Here is a 21019-nt window from a genome sequence, read left to right on the forward strand (position 1 = left end):
AGCCTGATACTGTACATATATATAGAACCCAGCTGAAAACATTTAAAGAGACATTGTCACTTTACTCTCCTTTTTCTTTTTACATTTATTATTATATAGTACACATTCATGTTTTTGGCCTAAACATATTAAAAGCATAAATTAATTCAAATCCTGATCCCCCGAAGGCCCTTTGTTACTCCAACACGTTATCTACTTCAACTCTCCCAAACCTCTTCAATCTTTGGTGGGATCCAGACCAATCTCCCTTTATGGACAAGTGGAGATCTAACCAGCTATTCCAATTTCTTCATTCACTACCTCACCCATTAAGGGATCTGAAGGACTTAAACCCAATTGAATTCATATTCAATCACAAAAACCCTCCACTTCATTGTGTAACAGTTTTACAAAGCTCTCATCATACTTCAAGGTCCCCCATATCCTGAGTATCTTGGTAAATGGCAATCGGAGCTTCAGTCACATCTATTGGATAAGCAGAAAATTCTACTTCTCTCCCATTCCTCCTCAATCTGGTCCAAGATGACTGAAACCAACTACAAACTCCTGGTCAGGACACCCCACTTAAGCTACACAACATATTCCCTTCCTGTTCCCTGTTATGCTGGAGGAACTGTGGGAACACTGCATCTCACTCCCATATATGGTGAGAATGCCCGCTAATCCGCCCATACTGGTCTGATGTTATCCGCCTTATAAACCAGATAACTAAACTCTCCCTTCCTCCTAACCCTTGGAATGTATTGTTGCATAGTACTCAGGAACCAGTCGGCCTATATAAGCGTACACCCCATCTACTAAACACGGCAAAGGCTCTCATCCATCACCATGTGTGGTTGTCCTGAGATCCCTACATTAAAGCAATGGCTTCATAAAAAATAGATGAAGTTTGTCTGCTAGAAGAATTTACAAACATATCCAAAGGTAATATTGAAAGACACACTAAAATATGGGCCGACTGGTTCGGATTCAAAAAACTTGATCGGTTATAGGGAGGTTATGCTAGAAGCATCTAACCTATCGGTTAAGTAATGTATCTCCAATACTTTTGTCCTTATGGTCCCAATATCATTGATAATTGGATCTTTATGACTATGCCTTCTCAGAGGTTCACTCCACTGAACACCAGCATTCCCACCCACTTTCTTTCCTTTCACCCTCCCCCTCTACCCATTTTTTACCTCTCTTTTCTCTCTTATCTTTATCTATCTTCTTTCACGACCCCTATCATACTATCCCTCCCCTATCTAATATACCAATGATATACCAGGTCCATTTTATTATACCTCCATTTACAAGTTTTTGACATCCCTGATGGTCTATGGTTGAATCACACTTATTTGTTAGCTTTTTTACTCTGGAAATTGTAAAATTGTTTTTATACCTCTATTGTATATCACCATATTTCTTAAATAAATAGATATTAAATAAATAAAAAAAAAGCATACATGAAAAAACAATCTCTTATTATGCATAAGAATTAGAAAGCAGTTGTGTCACCTTTGCACACATGACACTGTTTCATGTACTGTAGGTTATGGGGCCGGTGACCATACCAACTGTGGTCAGGTGTTCATACATGAGAATTCGAAGGTCTTCAGTGAGAGTCAGAGGTACTGTGAAATGAACAATAGCAGACTCCTCCAAGAAAAGGATCTTAAGGTAAGACATACTAGCCTACTGCACCTCCTTATTAAACGGGGGGCTGAAAGTGACAGGATAGAAGTTATAACTGGGTAAGCAGTTTTAACAAATGTACAAAGGTAGACCCTGCAGCAGGTGATTTAAGCTGGATACACACTATACAATTCTCTTTTATCAAAACCATATAATATGAGGTCAAAACACTTTCAATTTGTATGCAATCAGGCCGGCCCTTGCCCTACATAGTTGACGATAAATCTAAAGGAAATCAAAACAACAAAAGTTGTATAGTGTGTATCCAGCTTAAGGCTTCATTCACACGGCTGTAGAAATGTTACTGATGCATAATGATCGGTAAAATACTAATCACTTCCCGCCCGGCTTATAGCAGAATGACGGCCGGGCGGGGGCTTCATTGTTCTGAGTGGATGCCATATGATGCCCTTCAGAACAAGCTTCTCGTGTGCGCCCCCGGGGGTGCATAGTGTGGCAATCCATGGTGCAGTGCGTTTCTCTCAGGTAAAGAGCCCCATGTGATCAGCTGTGTCCAATCACAGTGTAAATAGGAAGTGCCAGTTATCGGCATTCCTCTGCTCACGCTGACAGCATTGTGAGGAGAGGAGAGCAGATAAGTGGTTTTCCTCACAGGGGAGATCTTTACTGATAATCAGTGCAACCCCACCAATAATGCCAACCAGTGAGGCTCATCAGTGATGCCCATCAATGCCCACCAGTGAGTCCCAACAGTGCCCATCAGTGCTGCCTTTCAGTGCCCATCAGTGCCTCCTCATCAGTTCTGCCTATCAGTGCCCATAAATGATGCCCATCAGTGCCGCTTATTAGTGCCCATCAGTGCTGCATATTAGTGCCTCCTCATCTGTGCCTATTAGTGCCAACTCATCAGTGCTGCCTCATCAGTGCAGCCTATCAGGGCCATCTATTAGTGCCGCCTATTAGTGCCCATCAGTGTTGCATATTAGTGCCTCCTCATCAGTTCCTATCAGTGCAGCCTCATCAGTGCCCATCAGTGCAGCCTATCAGTGCCATCTATTAGTGCCGCCTATTAGTGCCCGTCAGTGCTGCATATTAGTGCCTCCTCATCAGTGCCAATCAGTGCAGCCTCTTCAGTGCAGCCTCATCAGTGCACATCAGTGAAGGAGAAACGTTACTTATTTACAAAATTTTATAACAGAAACTAAGAAAAACGTTTTTTTTTTTTTCTAAATTTGTGGTCTTTTTTCATTTATTTAGCAAAAAGAAAAAAACCCCAGCGGTAATTAAATACTACCAAAAGAAAGCTCTATCTTTCTAAATTAAAAAATGCTAAAAATTTCAATTGAGTGCAGCGTTGCATGACCTCATGATTGTCATTCAAATTACTGAAAGCACTTTTTTTATGATTAATGACTTGCGGACCACCCACTTCCTTTTTACTGTGGCAGGGTGCCGCACACGCTGCTCTGTCTGTGCTGTCATTTGCTACAGCACAAGTCAGTTAGCAGGTCCCGGCCAATTATATAGCCAGGTCCTGCTGATCAACTTAGCGAATCACAATACAAAGCCCTGTATTTTTATTAAATGGAGCACAGAGCAGCGATGTGGCTTTGTTTTCTCTCTGCAAAACAGATTGAAAACACAGCCACATCTTTTAGTAAAAGTAGCACATAACACACAATGTTAGGCACACAGTTAACCCCTTGATTGCCTCTTGTTTAACCCTTTCCCAGCCAGTGTCATCGGGTCAAGGGGTGGGCAGGAGGTTAGTGTCACTGCTTATGTCAGTGGCAGTAAGTTCTTATCCAGTGTCAGATTTCCCGCTGCGCAGTCCCACTATACTAGTAAATAATAATTTATATATATATATATATATATATATATATATATATATATATATATATATATATAATATATGTATGTGTGTGTGTGTATATATATATATATATATATATATATATATATATATACAGTGGGTACGGAAAGTATTCAGACCCCCTTAAATTTTTCACTCTTTGTTATATTGCAGCCATTTGCTAAAATCATTTAGGTTCATTCTTCTTCCTCATGAATGTACACATAGCACCCCATACTGACAGAAAAACACAGAATTGTTGACATTGTTGCAGATTTATTAAAAAAGAAAAACTGAAATATCACATGGTCCTAAGTATTCAGACCCTTTGCTCAGTATTTAGTAGAAGCCCCCTTTTGATCTAATACAGTCAGGAGTCTTTTTGGGAAAGATGCAACAAGTCTTTCATACCTGGATTTGGGGATCCTCTGCCATTCCTCCTTGCAGATCCTCTCCAGTTCTGTCAGGTTGGATGGTAAACGTTGGTGGACAGCCATTTTTAGGTCTCTCCAGAGATGCTCAATTGGGTTTAAGTCAGGGCTCTGGCTGGGCGATTCAAGAACAGTCACGGAGTTGTTGTGAAGCCACTCCTTCGTTATTTTAGCTGTGTGCTTAGTCTTGTTGGAAGGTAAACCTTCGGCCCAGTCTGAGGTCCAGAGCACTCTGGAGAAGGTTTTTGTCCAGGATATCCCTGTACTTGGCCGCATTCATCTTTCCCTCGATTGCAACCAGTCGTCCTGTCCCTGCAGCTGAAAAACACCCCCACAGCACGATGCTGCCACCACCATGCTTCACTGTTGGGACTGTATTGGACAGGTGATGAGCAGTGCCTGGTTTTCTCCACACATACCACTTAGAATTAAGGCCAAAAAGTTCTATTTTGGTCTCATCAGACCAGAGAATCTTATTTCTCACCATCTTGGAGTCCTTCAGCTGTTTTTTAGCAAACTCCATGCGGGCTTTCATGTGTCTTACACTGAGGAGAGGCTTCCGTCGGGCCACTCTGCCATAAAGCCCCGACTGGTGGAGGGCTGCAGTGATGGTTGACTTTCTACAACTTTCTCCCATCTCCTGACTGCATCTCTGGAGCTCAGCCACAGTGATCTTTGGGTTCTTCCTTACCTCTCTCACCAAGGCTCTTCTCCCCCGATAGCTCAGTTTGGCCGGACGGCCAGCTCTAGGAAGGGTTCTGGTCATTTCAAACATCTTCCATTTGAGGATTATGGAGGCCACTGTGCTCTTAGGAACCTTAAGTGCAGCAGAAATCTTTTTGTAACCTTGGCCAGATGTGTGCCTTGCCACAATTCTGTCTCTGAGCTCTTCAGGCAGTTCCTTTGACCTCATGATTCTCATTTGCTCTGACATGCATTGTGATCTGGAAGGTCTTATATAGACAGGTGTGTGGCTTTCGTAATCAAGTCCAATCAGTATAATCAAACACAGCTGGACTCAAATGAAGGTGTAGAACCATCTCAAGGATAATCAGAAGAAATGGAAGTTAAATATATGAGTGTCACAGCAAAGGGTCTGAATACTTAGGACCATGTGATATTTCAGTTTTTCTTTTTTAATAAATCTGCAACAATGTCAACAATTCTGTGTTTTTCTGTCAGTATGGGGTGTTATGTGTACATTCATGAGGAAGAAGAATGAACTTAAATGATTTTAGCAAATGGCTGCAATATAACAAAGAGTGAAACATTTAAGGGGGTCTGAATACTTTCCGTACCCACTGTATATATATATATATATATATATATATATATGTATATATAAAGTCAGGTCCATAAATATTGGGACATCGACACAAATCTAATCCTTTTGGCTCTATACACTACCACAGTAGATTTGAAATATAACAAACAAGATGTGCTTCCACTGCAAACGTTCAGCTTTAATTTGAGGGTATTTACATCCAAATCAGGTGAACGGTGTAGGAATTACAACAGTTTGTATATGTGCCTCCCACTTTTTAAAAGGACCAAAAGTAATGGGACAGATTAACAATCATAAATCAAACTTTCACTTTTTAATACTTGGTTGCAAATCCTTTGCAGTCAATTACAGCCTGAAGTCTGGAACGCATAGACATCACCAGACTTGAATTAGTGGGGACACATATGCTAGGGTACAGACCCACTCAGAGATGAGTGCATCCACTGCTTCCGCCTGTGGAAATTTCGCTCTTGGCATCCCCGACCAACAGAAAATGCAAACGCTTCTTGACATCAAGTCAAGGTCTGAATGACCCCACTGAATGGAAATCCATTGGAAGACTGTCTGGTTTCGGTGGATTGAGTTGGTAGCACCTCGACAAATTGGCTGGTTTGTTCCTCCACTCCAGGGAACGCTTCATTGGTGGGTGGTGACAGTCTGATCTGGCCTATATAAAACCTCTGCTCAGCCCATCAATTTGCTGGATTGTTGTTGTGACCTGGCTTGTTCCTGACCAGTCTGCTCTCCTCCTCTGGCTCTGACCCTCTGGCTTGTCTCACCTGCCTGGCTCTTGTTTTGCTTTACTGTGTTTGAGCTTGGCTTGGCCTACGGACTGTGACCTATCTGCCTGCTCTCCAGTGTATGACCTCGGCTTGTTCCACGGATCCTGCCATTGCCTTATCCCTGCCTTCCTGTTGTGACCTTGGCTATAGTTCCTGTTTACGCTACCTGCCTGTTCCCTCTGACTTATTAACTGTGTTTGACCCTCAGCCTGCTTCTATACCTGTTTCCCGGCTGCACCAGTTGTCTAGTTCATCTGTAGACTCCAGAAGGACTTCTGCCTGGCATTGTTCAGGGGACCACTGGTCTACTCCACTGAGCCCATTAACAACCAGTGCTTCTTTGGGCGCTACACCTCCTGTCCCAACCTCAGGGGTGTTCCGCACTCAGCCGCAAGGGGAGCTCTCTCTGCATTTCAGCCTCGGATCAGGTACATGAGACCAAGGGTATTGTGGCCGCTAGTAATCCTAACAGTCTGAGACATTAGGAGGCCATGAGGTATGAGAGTGTCGATATTTTTTTGTATTTGAGAGACAAGTGCCGTTGCTTTCACTGGAGGGAGTTCTACAGTGTTCCTGGAGGTATCCAGGATTGCCCCCAGAAACAGCATTCTCTGCATGGGTACTGGTTGACTCTTTTGCCAGTTAATAATCCACCCTAGGTTCAGTAGAGTTTGGAACAGAATCTCCTGATGTTCTGTCAGGACTTGCGGATTCCAGGCTACTAGAAGGATATCGTCTACACTTGTAGACCCTGTGTACGTAACTTGGCTATGACTAGGAGTAGCACCTTGGAGAATATTCTCGGTGATGTTGACAGGCCAAATGGTAGGCAGGTGAATTGAAAATTGCAAACCGTAAATATTTGTGACATTGTTGATGAACTGGGATATATGTGTAGACATCTTTCAAACATAAAGATAGTATCCACTCCCCCTGTCTGGTGGCTTGTATGACTGACTGCAGTGATTCCATTCGAAAGCCTTACACTTGGATGTACTTGTTCAATCTCTGAAGGTCTAATATTGGTCTTAGCTCACCTGTTTTTTTCTTTACTAATAAAAGAGGAGAATAGAATCCTTGATGTCTTTCTCATATAGGGACTGGTTCTATGGCCCTTTTCTGTAGGAGCGATTGAACGTATTCGAAGATTATCTGTAACTTCTCGACACTGAGGGAGCTTTGTGAGGGTAAAGTGGGGAATATCCGGTGGGGCCACAATATCCCAGTGATGACCTTCCCAGATTATCTTTATGGCCCAAGGGTCCCTGATCTGATCCGTCCACAATGGCGTGAATTGGCATAGTCGGGTACCAACCAGACCAGTCTGGACAGAGGGACCTTCAAAAGGGCTTCTGTGTCGTATTCTGTCTTGGTTTATTTACCCAAACTACCAACATCTGTGGGATCCTCCACCCCCTCTTGGTATCCTTCATTGTTTTTAAGGGTCTTATGTCCCTTATCTTGCCAATGAATTGTCTCCTTTCCGGCTGGCGTTGGCATCTGGGTCTCAAATCCTGGGGAATTAATCCTGACTTGCCTCCTGTCACCTTCGAAATAGCGGTTTCCAATTTACTGCCAAACAAGGCTGCTCCATCAAAGGGGATAGGGCACCAATTAGCTTTTGACGATCCGTCCGCTGTCCATTGTTTGAGCCATAATGCCCTTCTCACCATTACTGACAATAGCATTACTATGGCTGAGCACCGCAGTGTGCCGATCACCGCTCCACCTACAAAATTGTCTGCCAGTATTTTCAGTACTAATGCATTTCAAGTCTCTGTGGATAATTCTGCTTTCGCACCTTCTGCCCACATTGTTATTGCCTTGGCCACTGATGTCAGTGCCAGTGAAGGCTTGCAGGCACTTCCTGCAGATGCATATCATTTCTTCAGTTCTATGTCTATCTTTCTTAAGCATCCTTGAAGGAGACTGCATCATCCATAGGTAGCGTGACATGTCTGGCCAATCTAATGACAGCTGCGTCCTTTAATGGGGGCACCTGCAGTGCATGGACCTCCTCTTCCTTGAAAGGATACATCTTTTCAAACCTGTTGGATAAGGATGGCTTTTTGTCTGCCGTCTGCCGTCTTCCATTCATCATAAATAATATCCTTCGCCTCCTCAATCAACGGCAATGAGAGTACCGACCTTTTTAATTGTGGATAATACTTTCTAGTTTTCGCAAGTTGTGTGACTTCCTCCTCCCATTCTAGAGCTTCTCTTATTGCTCTCACTAGGGATTGCACTAAGGCGAAGTCAAAACCAGCAAGCAACTCCTCCTCCATGGGGGACTCATCTCCCGAGTCCGACCCCGGTGATGGTTCACTTAAGGAGCTTCTTTGAGCTAATGGTGGGCTGGCTGATTGGCTGGTTTTGACCGTCATCTCTTGTAGGGAATCTTCAACCGTTTGTTTAGTTAGGGAGATCATGTCTGCCTTTTCCGCTTCCTTATCTGTTGCTGCTTCCAGCAGACATGACCGACATAATATTTTCTTAGGTAAGGCCTGTAGGCCACAGCCCAAACATTGGTCTTCTGCCCCTTCCTCAGCCTGTGCTTTCATCATTGCTTGCCAGCCCTTCTGGCAGCTTTTCAAGTGGCTTGCAGCCATAGAAGGGCTTCTGTCTGTACGCCTTGAGGAACGGTGCTGGCATTGAGGGCTAGAAAGATTTGTATGTCATTAGCCATGCGCTCTCTTTTAATGGACTCTGTAACAAGAGGTTGTACTGAGCATACTGTCTCCATTCCTGCATGTAATTAATAGGACATGTCTTACCTCCACAGGGCTCTGAACAGGCACAGGGGAGGACAGGCACAATCTGATCAAATAAGGGAGACTTTTACAACCTGCATACCACTCATGGACGTTACCCGGCAACCCTCTTTGCCCCCTTACCTGGCATACGCTGTTAGTATCTCCTCCTGTCTGCGCATCAGACCTGCTCCATACTCCCTATTATCAAGGGGAGAGGAGGGGTATCCTGTCCACTCATCAAGTGTCCCGATTACTGCCTGAGCTTTCCGGCCGCTTACGGTGAACAGGAAGTCACCCGGCGCCATTTTGGTATACCTCTGCCGGCTGCAAGTCCGCCGGCGCCATTTTAAATCAGGTAGGCTGAGTACTTCTGCCGGACGTCGCTGGACCCCATTTTGGAATAGGGCAGCCGTCCTTCCTGTCACCCCAATTTGCTGTTTTAGCTGGATTCCTACCCAAACAGCATATACATGACCCCAGTGCCTCAAGACAACCTACACAGCAATGGAGAGCCAGGAAGGAGGGGAAGAAAGTTCCCATGTTGCCAGAGAGTTACTTACCTGGTCCTAGAGGCCAGTATCCTATACCCAGTGCCTGGAGCTGGGGAAGGCTTTCCTCGTATAGGCGATTTACACCCGACACAGGAGAGGCTGAACCTGTGCGGCTGGCCAGGTGAACCCAGCAAGGTGAGGGTAAAAATAAAGAAAAATAAATATTCTTTCCATAGTAATAACAAGTTGTGCATTTGAAAAACAATAAGAGAATGCTGCCTTAGGGGAGGCGACTCATTTATCTAGTATAAAAAGTCCTGATTGGACTTGCTTGCGTCATGCTTGTGTCAGGAAATATCATTCTTGATATCTATACTGATATGGACTGGGTAATGTGTTTAGAATGAAAGGATGCCACATCGTTTGATGGAAAATAAAATTTCATAGCAGCAACTCAAAATGGTACTCAGTAGTTTGTTTGGTACCCATATGCTTGTATGCATGCCTGACAATGTCAGGGCATGCTCCTAATGAGACGATGGATGGTGTCCTGGGGTATTTCCCCCCCAGATCTGGACCAGGGCATCACTGAGCTCCTGAAAAGACTGAGGCGCAAGCTGGTGGCATCAGAAGGACCAAAACATTATGTCCCAGAGGTGTTCTATTGGATTTAGATCAGGCAAGTGTGGGGGGCCATTCAATGGTATCATTTCCTTCATTATCCAAGAACTGGCTGCATACTCTCTCCACATGAGGCTGGGCATTGTCGTGCACCAGGAGGAACCCAGGACCCACTGCACCAGCATAGGGTCTGACAATGGGTCCAAAGACTTCATCACAATACCTAATGGCAGTCAGCGTGCCATTGTCCAGCCTGCAGAGGTCTGTGCGTCCCTCCATGTATATGCCTTCCGAGACCATCACTGACCCACCACCAAACCGGTCATGCTGAACAATGTTACAGGCAGCATAATGTTCCCCACGGCTTCTCCAGACCCTTTCACTTCTGTCACATGTGCTCAGGGTGAGCCTGCTCTCATCTATGTTAAGCACAGGGCGCCAGTGGTGGACCTGCCAATTCTGGTGTTCAATGGCAAATGCCAATCGAGCTCCATGGTGCTGATGAGTGACCACAGGGCCCACTAGAGGACATTGGGCCCTCAGGCCACCCTCATAAAGTCTGTTTCTGATTGTTTGGTCAGAGACATTCACACCAGTTGCCTGCTGGAGGTCATTTTGTAGGGCTCTGGCAGTGCTAATCCTGTTCCTCCATGCACAAAGGAGCAGATACCGGTCCTGCTGATGGGTTAAAGCGGTTGTATCCTCACAAAAAAATAAAATAAATAAATAAACCTGCAGGACAAAATCATAATGAGCTAGTATGCATCGCATACTAGCTCATTATGAAATACTTACCTTAGAACGAAGTCCCGACGCGGTCAACCAGACAGCGATGAGGGAGCTGTCATGTTCCCTCGGTGTCTCTTCTGGATTCGGCAGCTCCGGCACTGTGAGTGGCCGAAGCCGCGATAATGTCACTCCCGCGCATGTGCGCAGGAGTTTACTCTCCCGGCAAGGAGCCGGGACAGAGCTCTAAAGGTCCACCGGACCTTCAGAGCGCATGCGCCGCTGGTGTCAGCGGCTGCATGCAGGGCGAATATCTCCTAAACCGTGCAGGTTTAGGTGATATTAATTTTACCTACAGGTAAGCCTTATTATAGGCTTACCTGTAGGTAAAAGTTTAATGGCGGAGTATACTACCGCTTTAAGGACCTTCTTTGGCCCTGTTTAACTCTCCTAGAGTAACTGCCTGTCTCCTGGAATCCCCTCCATGCTCTTGAGACTGTGGTGAGAGACACAGCAAACCTTCTGGTAATGGCAAGTATTGATGTGCCATCCTGGAGGAGTTGGAATGCCTGATCAACCTCTATAAGGTCCAGGTATCGCCTCATGCTACCTTTAGTAAAACTGACCCCAGCCAAATGCAAAACTAGTAAAAAACAGTCAAATAAGAGGAGTCAGGAAAAATATTTTAGTGGCCTCCACCTGTAAAATGATTCTGTTTTAGTGGTCATCTCATTGTTGCCCATCTAGTGCCCCTGTTAATTTCACTAACACCAAAGCAGCTGAAATTGATTAACAACCCCCTCTGCTACTTAACTGACCAGATCAATATCCCAGAAGTTTTATTGACTTTACTCTGATTAAAAAGTGTTCCTTTAATTTTTTTGGGCAGTGTATAATGCTGTTTCATACAGAGTTTCAATGCCTATGCATCCATAAATATTCAAAATTGGGGATGACACTTGTCCATGTATTCTGCCTAACATGTTTCGCGAAACATGTATGAAACAACATTATAGACGGTACCATAGCCTCTAGGGGAGCCACTTTCAGTCCAATGCCATTTTAGATGTATTGTTTGTTGACTCTTTTTGTACTGTGTGCAAGTAGCTATTTTAACACAGATTAACAAGTTGTATATTTTTATAGGTATAGTATTGAAGCTGCGCTTATCCGTAATGCATATATAAATAGAATAAAAATCAATAAATATGGTATACTACAGTCAATCAGTAGACAAAAAACAGTCGTGACTTCTATGCTGTAGATAAGGTGACATTAAAAAGTGCTAAGTGCAACAAAGGTGCAGTGATATGGCTGCTGTGGAAACAATACTGTGGAAAAATCGTAGGTATTTGTGACTCCTGTGTTGTAAGGTTCTAAACGTGCAATAAAGGTGCAAGAAAAATAAAGTAAAAATAACCGGGATTAAAGTCCCAGTTCAAAAACTAGCAGTGACATCAAAATACAAAATATTGATGAATGGATGACATACATTAATCACATTGAAGTGTGAATGGTGGTTTAGTGTAAATTGGCTGCGTGACAGTAAAATCAAAACAAATACTTCAATCGATACTAGTAAAAGACATCAGCAAGCGCTGGCCATAAAAAAAGTTCATTTAGCTAATAAGTAACAGCATCAAACTTCATAAGGTGACGGTGGCGTGAAGTCAGGTGATAAGATCAGGTGGGTGATTACAACACCAGGAGCTGCAGCTATTCCCATCTTTTACATTGCCCTTTCTGATCCTCTCTCCTACCTACTAGTGACAGCGCAGGGCTCTTTCTCATTTGTATATTTTTATAGTACGTGCCCTTAAAAGTCCATTATTTTTTCAATATTCCTTCATAACCTTAACACACACCAATCAATATGCACTTATTGGGATTTTTTTTACTAAAGACATGGAGCAAAATACATTTTGGCCAAAATTTATGAAGAATTTTTTATTTATTTTTTGGATGTGTTTTATAGCGGAAAGTAAAACATATTTTTTTTTTTTATATTCTGTATTTTCGTTTATATCACAGAAAATAAAAAAACTCAGTAGTAATCAAATACCACCAAAAAAAGCTCTATTTATGTGGATAAAAATTATTTAAATTTCATTTGGGTGCAGCATTGCATGACCATGCAATTGCCAGTTAAAGAAGCGCAGTGCAGAATAGCAAAAATGCCCTGCTCATGAAAGGATAGAAATCTTCCAGAGGTCAAGTGGTAAAGTTGCAGCAACTTTGGAAAGGTTCCTGCACTACTTTGGAATGACTTTTGATGGGACTTTAATCGGACTTTACATTCTCTGGATCAAAGTCTCACCAAAAGTTGCATTAAAATCGCACTCCACAGTCACACTGGAAATCGTGCGTCTTTGTAAACGTGCTAATATGAATGGAGCCTAACCTGGATTTAATCTCATACAGTGAGGAATGCAAGATGAAAGATACTATAGTTTACTAAATCTGTAAACGGTAATAAAAAGTTGTTACACTCAATGCTTGTGGCGTTATAGGAAATGGCTTTACTATTCCATATTCAACTAATATAACTCCACCATGTGACATCATGTCCCAGACTGGGAAGGTTCTTCTCAGCGACTTTCCCACAGCTTTGCTGTCACTAAGATGGGCACAGATGTGCTTATATATATATATTTTTTTTTTATAATCCTTTTTAAGCAGGATGTAATGGTTTACAGTTTTATAGTGGAAGTGATGATAAAGGCTTAAAAAGTATGACAACATTTTAGGATGGGGAAAAAACTGTGTCCTGTGTATCTCTGATGTCACCAAACTATATTAATTCATGGTCATTAATTTATTTTGATGTTTTCCCAGACTGTTGGCCATTGTATTACAGAGGGGGAAGATTTCTGGGCCAAGAAGGGTGACAACAGGTAATTTATTAGCTCTAATACCATTCTAACAAAGAATGCACAGGTTTCTGTAATGCATGTGGAATTATAAAAGGTCAACCCACCCAATACTGATATTTCTGTGTTTGGCAGATCTTGGGGATTTACATAGAAACATAGAAACATAGAATGTGTCGGAAGATAAGAACCATTTGGCCCATCTAGTCTGCCCAATATATCTGAATCCTATGAATAGTCCCTGGCCCTATCTTATATGAAGGATAGCCTTATGCCTATCCCATGCATGCTTAAACTCCTTCACTGTATTTGCAGCTACCACTTCTGCAGGAAGGTTATTCCATGCATCCACTACTCTCTCAGTAAAGTAATACTTCCTCATATTACTTTTAAACCTTTGCCCCTCTAATTTAAAACTGTGTCCTCTTGTGGTAGTTTCTCTTCTTTTAAATATGCTCTCCTCCTTTACCGAGTTGATTCCCTTTATGTATTTAAAAGTTTCTATCATATCCCCTCTGTCTCTTCTTTCTTTCAAGCTATACCTCTATATACCTCTATATTTAACCTCCCTGGCGTTATTCCCGAGTGTGGCTCGGGGTGGAATTTCAGTGCCATTAGCAGTAACCCTGGGCCACACTCGGGGTACCGCCAGGGAGCATCACTGGATCCTGGAAGAGGTTACTTACCTTGTCACCGGGATCCCGCAATGTGTATATATATATATATATATATATATATATATATATATATATATATACACACACACATATATATACATATATATATATATATATATATATATATACATATACATACACACACACACACACATATATATATATATATATATATATATATATATATATATATACACTTTAACTTATTTGGGAATACCGCCAGGGAGGTTAATAAAGGCAAATAGACTGTGCACCTTGCAAGTGCAGTTGTTCCAGAGCCCATCAAATGAGGTGAAGTTACACCTTACAAAGAATACCCAATCACATGCAAGGAAAATTAAAAAAAAAAAAATGTTTGCTTGCATATGTTTCACAGAAGTCAGCAGAGCTCCTTTCACTAAGCTATGGAGCAACTTCCCTTGTAGAGTGAAACTGCACTTTCAAAGTGCACAGTCATATTGCCTTTAGTAAATCAGCCCCAACAAACCCACCTAAATTCAGGCTGCCAAGAACAATCAAAGTTCAAGCAGCAGTGAAAACAATTTCCCATTTCCGCAACAGCTGGAGGGCCGCCAGTTGGAATAAAATAAAATCACTTCCCTTAGTAAAAGCAGCACGCAGTTTACACAATTTACCCTTTGATTGCCTTTTGATTGCCCTAGATGTTTATTCCCTTTCCAACCAGTGTCATTAGTACAGTGACAGTGTATATTTATAGCACCAATCACTGTATTAGGCCTCTTGCACACTGCAGCTTAAAAAAGCTCAGTACAGCTTTTTCTTTTTTTTTACAGAGCTAGAATACAGCCCATTCATTGTAATGTGCCTGTGCACACAGGCGCGTAAATGAGCGCCGTGCATTCTTCAGTAAAAACAAAATAGAAAAATCTGCATTTTTGGGCAGTAATTTACGCCTCATGCCCGTGTAGCACCCTACAGGTAGGTGCTAGGTAAATGTATAGTGGGCCTTGTCTACCTAACAGCAGGGCTGTTATTTATTTAGATAGGGTGTCAGGGCATCCTGGGAGTGGGTATAAGTTTGGGGGAAGTGCGTGGCACGGTGTCTTTGGCGGGAGCAGAGTCCCAGGAAGGAGAGTACGGCTGTCTCTCCTCCTGTCAGAGGAAGCGGATGTCTCTGGGTGTTGCCTGAGAATCCAGAGAGTGCTGAGTTGAGCTGAGGGGATCCGGTGTGCCGAGAGCCTGCGGAGAGCAAGAGGGGTCCAGTCCCAGGAAAGCCTACACAGGCCGTGAGTACTGCGGATTGCCCCTGGGGGTCTGCCTAGAATCAGAGGGGACCACTCTGGAAGAGGTTCTGGGATCCAGTGCCAGCTAGCTGTAAAGGGGGTACCTAGGTTGAGGACCCTAAAGTTACAGAGGGGGGTACATAATCAGTGAACCCCGACGAGATCAAGGTTAAAGGGGGTACCTGCAGTTGGGCCCTGAATTGTACAGAGTGTGTCAGTTAACAGTTGCAGCTTTACAGAAATCTACAACGTATTACCTCAAGCCAGTGCAAGGCGGGAGGGAAGTATTCAGTGACTTTGCAGTGCGGCAGTGTTAGTATTTCTGCAATTCACAGTCCTGGGTCTTCTGGACTTATAGTCGAGGATCCAGCACTTCTATCAAGCTACACAGTGTTCTCAGAGTTAGTGAGCGTTGGCTGGCGCCGGGTGGCGTCAAGGAAGCGCCAACGAGCATTTTTCCAGGATTAAGTCCCAAGTGTATTTAGTTAAGCCTAAAGGAGTATCCCACTCATTCCCTTCTCCCATCCCCTTTAAATACAATAAAACCACAAAACAAAGATGCCGGAGTTGCCCATGTCTCAGTTCTCACACCCAGGGTCGCAGCTCACATGGGCTGGAGAGGTAACCGGTAACAATGGTAGACCCACATCAGGCCACAGGCCTGGAAAACCTGCTATACGCGCAAATGTGCACAAATAGCCATTTACGTAATGAAAAAATTAAGAACATAAGAATACGTTTCCTCGTATTTGTTCAAAATTGCGCAAACGCATATGCGCGAAAATGCATGCGAATACATAAAAAAAAAAAAAAAAAAAGATGAAAAAGTAGATGCTCAAACAGGAGTATCATGTGCAAGAGGCGTTAGGGTCACTGGTTCCCACAAAGTATCAGTTAAGGCCCATACACACTTGACGGAAATCGGACACAATATCCTCCGATTTTTCTCTCTGATGCTCAGCATTCATAACCATTTTTAGTTGACAGTGCATAAATGTTCATGAAATTTCTCGCCTGATTTTTTTTTTTTTTGGGACGTTTGTTCCTAGACTTCTGGGTCGTCAGCAACTTCAGATCATGTCTTTCGTATCCGATTTTTCACGGACGTACTGCATACACATTAACCACTTTACCACCAGAGGATTTTGCTGTCTTACGTCTGGGCCACTTTTTGCGATTCGGCGTTGTGCGACTTTAACTGACAATTGCGTGGTCGTCGTACCCAAACAAAATTTACGTCCTTTTTTTTCCCACAAACAGAGCTTTCTTTTGGTGGTATTTGATCACCTGTGCGATTTTTACTTTTTGCGCTATAAACAAAAAAAGAGCGTTTATTTTGAAAAAATAACAATATTTTTAACATTTTTTTATATGAAATTCCCCCCCAAAAAAATGTAAAAATCAAATTTTTTTTAAATTTTTGGCCAATTTGTTTTCTGCTACCTATGTTTGGTAAAAAAAATCATGATAAGCGTATTTTGATTGGTTTGCGCAAAAGTTATTGCGTTTACTAACAAAGGGAAAGATTTCTGTCATTTTTTTTTTTAACGCGTAATGGCGTAATTTTTTAACGCGTAATCTGCGATTTTTTTTTTTTTTGCGGGACTGCGACATTGCCACGGACAGATTGACTGACATTTTTGACACTTTTGGGGGGACCAGTGACATTACTACAGTAATCAGTGCTATAAATATGCACTGTTACTGTAAAAATTGTGACACAAGGACAGATCGGATGTTCAGCTATGCTGAACACTGCGATCTGTCCCTGCCTGTCACTTAGGAGATCCGCCCGCTCTGTTTACACAAGCGGGCGGATCCCCTCACTCGATTCCCCGACGATCGCTGCTCCTCCCCTGGCCCGACTCCCGCTGTGACCGAAAACAGCGGGTGCGTGCCTCCGGCGGCGCGCGAGCGCCGCCTACAGGGGGAGGAGTCCAGCGACGTAGGTCTACGTCGCTGGACGATAACGAGACACATTGCTGCAGTAGCAGCAATGTTAGCAGTGGGTAAGTGGTTAAACGAAAATTGGTCGTCTGGGGATGGATAATAAAAATTTTGGTGTTTGTGCCTCCGTTTTTTTTCATTGAAAGTGTTGGCATCGGCTGCTGAAAGTTATGTACACACTAGCCGAAAATCGTACGATTTTACCTCGGACGGGAGTTTTCGGCAGATTATCTACTAGTGTGTACCCCACTTAAGTGTTAGAATGGCCGCCACAATATTACAGTCCAGCTCTAAGTTGCTGATCGCTGCCATTACTAGTATAAACAAAAATAAATAAATAAAAATTCCAATAGTAGTTTGTAGACGCGATAACTTTTGCGCAAATCAATCAATAAACACTTATTGGGATTTTTTTTTTACCAAAAACATGTAGCAGAATACATATTGGTCTAAATTGATGAAGAAATTACATTTTTTTAAAGTTTTTTCATTTGATATGTTTTAGAGCAGAAAGTAAAATATATTGTTTTTTTCCAAGTGCAAAAAAAAAAAAGCATGCAGTGGTGGTCAAATACCACTAAAATGAAGTTCTATTTCTGTGAAAAAAATTACAACATTTTTTTTTTTATTTGGGTACAGCATTGCATGACCGCCCAATTGCCAGTTAAAGAAATGCAGTGCTGTATCGCAAAAAATGGCCTGGTCATGAAAAGGAGGTAAATCTTCCAGCGGTCAAGTGGTTAACGAAGCTGGCATGGGCCAGTGTTGTGTCAGAATACCACTACCTATCAGATTCTGCTATCGGAAGTAACGTACGGACTAGAACAACTTACTGCGTTCCAACACGGCCGCTATGCGTTCCAATAGGTTTCCTAATGTGACAGAACACGAAGCAGCGGCGGACATCTTCTTACATCCACACAAGTCCTGAATTTTACATTTATTTTAGCAGTAAAATCACTTTATATACTGAATTACATTTCTATTATTATTGTATTCTAGTCAGCATAGCGAGAAACCTGCAGGTAGAAGGTGGCGATGGCCATCTTGGTACACCCCACTCTGCTCAGCGACAAACTGATTATATAATGAAATAGACTATTTCACTCGGTCGCAGTGAAATAGTCTATTTTACTATATAAGGAGAGTTCACAGCAAAACTAAGACTTGCGTGGGTGTAGGAAGATGTCTGCCTCTGCTTCGTGTTCTGTCACGTTAGGAAACCTATTGGAATGCATAGCGGTCATGTTGGATTGCATGGCGCATGCGCAGTAAGTAGTTCTAGTCCGTACGTCACTTCCGGTAGCAGAATCTGATAGGTAGCGTTATTCTGACAGAACACCGGCTCTTTAACAATCAGCTATTCACTAGTTGTTAAGGATGCCGCTCTTTAACAACCAGCAAAGATGCACCTAAATCGCACCCTGGTGGGTTCTTGGTGCATTTTTGTTGCAGTTCCTATTGACTTCAATGGAAAGTTGCATCTTTGGTGGGCTTTCTAAAAGTGTGCCAAAGATGCAGCATGCTGGACTTTTCACACAGCTACGTAGCGATGTAAAAAGTCTAATTGGCTTTAAAGGCAAATCATTTTTGATGCGCTTTTGTCCCGCTGGAAAGGCGCGTTCCAACGTGGCAAAAGCACATTAGTGGGAAAGGTCCCCTAAACCTGCATGAATGTAAATCATTTTTTGAGGAAAGGGAATAAAGGGAATAGGAGTACCCCAAAGCCGACTTAATTTATTTATACATTTGGACTTTAGGAATGCTCTCCTCTTTTCTGCTCCTCAGAGGACGTCCTCTCCTCTGCTCCTCCCCCTTTTTTTTTTTTTTTTTACATGGCTGACCGGTTTCAATATCCTAGGTGGAACCTAAGAAAGTGCAGTATGTAAATATAATAACGCACAATACACAGTTTGGCAAAAAGTGTTATCTCTTCAATATCACTATTTATGTTACAACAATAAGAGCCAACCAGAGTTCTGCTGGGGTGGAAATGTATAATTCAATGCATCTCATCATCATTATGTTTGCTATCATCCTGTTCATTAGTTTCCTGTAATAAAGACCAGTCACTCCTTGTACAGGGTGACTGGTCTGGTCTGGTCTCCACCCCCTCCTGTAGTTTTCTGCTGGCAGCCTGAAGTGGGTGGAGCCTTCTAGGCTCCTCCCACTGCTCTGCTCCCTGAACAGACTATAAACAGCACAGTGATGTCATTGCTACTTTTACAAAATAATATCTAGGCTTGTAGAGTCATGTGGCGCACACATAGAGGATTTATACCTTTTGTGGTAATTTAAGAATTGATGTAATTTAAATGAAAGTTTTTTGTTCCCAGAGTTCATTTTTAACATATAATATAACAGGCTCTTTGTGTCTTTGCCTTCATGCAGTGATCCTGACCTTTGTTACATCTATAACACTAAACACGGCTTTGTTAAAATGGACTGTACAACTGGAAGAGGATTTATATGTGTGAAGGATGCGAATGTCACAAAAAAAAAATGAAGAGACATAAATGTATTTATTTATTTTTTTAACTTTATTATTTTTTAAATAAAAAATTAATATAACTAAGACTCTGCTGTCTTGTTTGTCCTGTGTTGGATATTCTTATCATTAAAACAAATTACTTTCTTTTTCTGAGTTTAAAGTAGAACTAAACTCTATTAATCAATATTGATTATCTTTACTCTTTATGCAGCTAGCATTAGTAAATACTGTAGATCGGAAAGTATGTTATATTGACTTGTTTAACTTTTTTTTTATGTTATATTCACTTGTTTAACTTTATTTATTTTATATTGACTTGTTTAACTTTTTTTATGTTATATTGACTAACTTTTTTTATGTTATATTGACTAACTTTTTTTATGTTATATTGACTTGTTTAACTTTTTTTTTATGTTATATTGACTAACTTTTTTTATGTTATATTGACTTGTTTAACTTTTTTTTTATGTTATATTGACTAACTTTTTTATGTTATATTCACTAACTTTTTTATGTTATATTGACTTGTTTAACTTTTTTTTTTATGTTTTATATTGACTTGTTTAACCACTTAAGCCCCGGAAGATTTTACCCCCTTCCTGACCAGGGGGTATTTTGCGATTCGGCACTGCGTGACTTGAACGGACAATTGCGCAGTCGTGCGATGCTGTACCCAAATGAAATTGACGTCCTTTTTTTCCCACAAACAGAGCTTTCTTTTGGTGGTATTTGATCACCTGTGCGATTTTTTGATCATGCGCTATAAACAAAAAAAGAGCGTAAATTTTGCAAAAATAACAATATTTTTCACATTTTTTTATATGAAATTCCCCCAAAAAAATGTAAAAATCAAAATTTTTTAACTTTTTCAGCCAATTTGTTTTCTGCTACATATGTTTGGTAAAAAAAATTGCAAAAAGCGTATTTTGATTGGTTTGCGCAAAAGTTATCGCGTTTACTAACAAAGGGAAAGATTTTCGTAATTTTTGTTGTTTTTTTTTAACGCGTAATGGCGGCAATCTGCAATTTTTTTGCGGTACTGCGACATTGCGGCGGACAGATCGGACCCTTGACTGACATTTTTGACACTTTTGGGGTTACCAGTGATATTTCTACAGTAATCAGTGCTATACATATGCACTGTTACTGTAAAATTACACTGGCAGTGAAGGGGTTAACTTTTTTTGAGAGGGAGGGGTGGTGTGTGT

The 21019-nt window shown here is 41.9% G+C and overlaps 1 long non-coding RNA gene across 1 annotated transcript; it reads left to right on the forward strand.

Annotated features, from left to right (window-relative positions):
* The first annotated feature begins 1534 nt into the window (after positions 1 to 1534).
* On the forward strand, positions 1535 to 19807 carry LOC309551228. The gene is made up of 3 exons (XR_014225062.1): positions 1535 to 1662; positions 13418 to 13476; positions 19712 to 19807. It is a non-coding gene; the product is annotated as an uncharacterized lncRNA (long non-coding RNA).
* The last annotated feature ends 1212 nt before the right edge of the window (positions 19808 to 21019 follow it).

This window comes from Pelophylax lessonae (genome assembly GCF_965119305.1).
Source record: "Pelophylax lessonae genome assembly, chromosome: 3".
Taxonomy (NCBI): Eukaryota; Metazoa; Chordata; class Amphibia; order Anura; family Ranidae; genus Pelophylax; species Pelophylax lessonae.